The sequence below is a fragment of the Mastomys coucha genome, chromosome X (genome assembly GCF_008632895.1).
Source record: "Mastomys coucha isolate ucsf_1 chromosome X, UCSF_Mcou_1, whole genome shotgun sequence".
Lineage (NCBI taxonomy): Eukaryota > Metazoa > Chordata > Mammalia > Rodentia > Muridae > Mastomys > Mastomys coucha.
The window spans coordinates 76,350,674-76,353,717 of record NC_045030.1 but is presented as its reverse complement, the minus strand read 5'-3'; positions in this window follow the sequence as shown (position 1 = coordinate 76,353,717).

The following is a 3,044-nucleotide window of genomic DNA, read 5'->3' as shown; positions in this document are numbered from 1 at the left end:
TCTCTCTCTCACACACACACACACACATACACACACATATGCACATGCACACATACACACCCTCATACCCTCATCCATAGGTCCACATATTTTGAGGACAGGGCAGACTGGAATGTGACCAGTCAGGGAGATCAAGCTTCGGTTATCACCCAGAGTACCAATCAGAAGTAGTGAATAGATCAGGCTATGGGAGCACAAAGTAAAATATACCATTGAAAAGACCATCTATGAAAGGTGGCCTCCAAGGGAAGAAACAAGATCAGGCCCACCAGGCCTGTCAGGTGCAGCTGGGCCTTCTCTGACCTAAGTCAATACTATGATAGCTGCATGTCCCTTCCAAGAGGGAAAGTTCCATTTAGGCCAAATCTTTACAGGAAAAATCCACAAAATCTGAAATAAACAAGGAAAATACTTTGTCCTCACATAGTTGAAAGATATTGTTACCTTGGCCTCTCATAGCCTAGGGATATTAAATAGGATATGGCTAAGGCTATTGGTCAGATAGAAGGGGAGCTAACAGTCTGTGAAAATGCATTTTGCTATGACAGAGAACAAATGATAGAGACACATTTGGGAGCTAAAAAACAATACGCAGTTGAGTTGGCTATGGGTTGATTATTTATTATAGCACAGGTTATCCAAATTCGTGTGCTATATATTCTTGGCCATCTAAAATCTTTAGAGATAACTAACATCAAAAGGAAATATTTTAAAAAATCTGTACTAAAATAAGAAAATAGACCCTTTCTTAACACTATTATCTAACTAATATAGTATAACAACTGCATAAACTTTACATTGTATTAGAAATTAAAAATATTTTAGAAACCATTTAAAGTGCTGCTGCGAGGATGGGTTATAAGCAGATAATATACCATTTTATATAAGTGGCCTGAGTATGAGAAATTAGACATCTAAGAAGGCCCTGGAGCCAATCTCTCACAGATGCAGATGGATAATTGGACTTTTGAATTTCAGGATTCCAAGAAATGTCTTGAGTATCTGAAAAAATAGATACTTGTTTAATTTCCATTTTCCTCAAATTTATACACTCTGTCCATTTTATTTCTTAGGCTTAACTTATTACAGGTTGATCTTTTCAAATGCTTATTATATTCTAAACATGTCTCCTATATTTTATAAACATGAAAGCTATGATCTACAATGTTCATGTTAGGGCTGGCCACATGGAGAAGAGGGGCTGCTATTTGCCAAACACTTAATTTGTTTGCATATATTTTTGTGTGTTTAAGCATATGTGTGTTTATATGTGAGTAATTGAATAGACATAATGCAAATGCTATTGTTTAATATTGACAAAATGTTCATGAAACAAGCTATCAGGGGCTCTCTTCAGGATAATTTTCAAGTACAAATGAGTATATGTTGCTTTTTGGAAACAGCTTAAAGATACAGAAACAGAAAAAACTCCAATGTGTTAGCTCTATGGTATCTATCTGGGACTCAATGTTCAGTGACTTCAGGGACTTCATTATGATACAGTCATCCTCACTGCATGAGTAATAGGGTACCAATTAGAAGAACTTTCAGCCTTTAATGAATTATACAGGATAATTAAAACTTCAGCAAAGTAGATCACTTGGGAACTAATTAGAAGTTTTTCTCAATAATTGGTGAATAACTTTTTAAATTTTGTTTTGCTTAAATATGTAATACATGTTAAACATAAAAAATATGGGCAACTGTAGAAAAGAATGTAAAATCCACCATCATCTTGTCCCTTAAGATAACTATAATGAACATGTATATTGAAATGGAAATTTCTGGATTTTTTTGGAGACTCAGTTGTGTCACATGATATTTTTCTGGAAGTTATCTTATAAGAGGATGTTTTGCTAAAGCTGACATTTGAGAGGATACATGATGTTTGGAAAGAGTCACCACAAGTGAAACTTAGCAATGCAATATAAGGCAAACCAATACATGTATGACATCAGTAAAAACTAGCAAGGCAGAACAAGGCAAACCAATGTTCTAGCTCCCACTGTCTGTAGGGTCATATTTATATTCTTTCTAAACATCACACACCCTTTCACTTGTTTGCTATAGCAAAACATCCTCTCACCTGTGTCTGCTTCAGGAAAACATTCTTTCACATGTCTGCTTTAGCAAAATATTTTTTCACCTGTCTGACCCAGCAAAACATCATTATAACCTGAATCTACAAAGAAAGCAAAAATTTCCAGTTTACACCACATACTGTTTTTGTTTCTAGACAGCCTCATCTACATGGACTCCAGTTATTGCAAAGCCTGGAAGCATTTTTTTAAACAATGTTCTTCATTTTCTTGGGAAATGAAAGGAGGAACAAGAGGTAGAGCATGGGAACATAAGAAACAACTTGCTATGCTGGTGGGGAGGAGGATAACCCTTTTCTGGTGGGTTGTGAAATTTTGGGGGACTTTACTAAAAATAGGAAGAGTGAGACTTCAACACCGCACTCTCAACAGTGGACAAGTCATCCAGACAGAAAGTAAGAAGAGAAATAATGGAACTAACAGATATTATGAATCAAATGGACATAACAGATAATCTACAGAACATTTTGCCCCAACACAAAAGAATATAACCTCTGCTCAGCATCTCAGAGAACCTTCTCCCAAAAAGACCATAAAGTCAGTCACAGAGCAAATCTCAACAGTTAAAAGAAAATTGAAATAACCTCCATACCTTTTCAGACCACCATGTATTAAAGCTGGGTTTCCAACAACAACAGAAACAACAGAAAGCCCACAAATATCTGGAAACTGAAACTCCCTGGACTCAATGACCACTGGATTAAAAAAGAAATAAAGAAATCATCTTCTGGGAATATGCCAAGGAGTGGTATAGTTGGGTCCTCTGGTAGTACTATGTCCAATTTCCTGAGGAACTGCCAAACTGATTTCCAGAGTGGTTGTATCAGCTAGCAATCCCACCAGCAATAGAGGAGTGTTCCTCTTTCTCCACATCCTCACCAGAATCTGCTGTCACCTGAATTTTTGATCTTAACCATTCTAAATGGTATGAAGTGGAATCTCAGG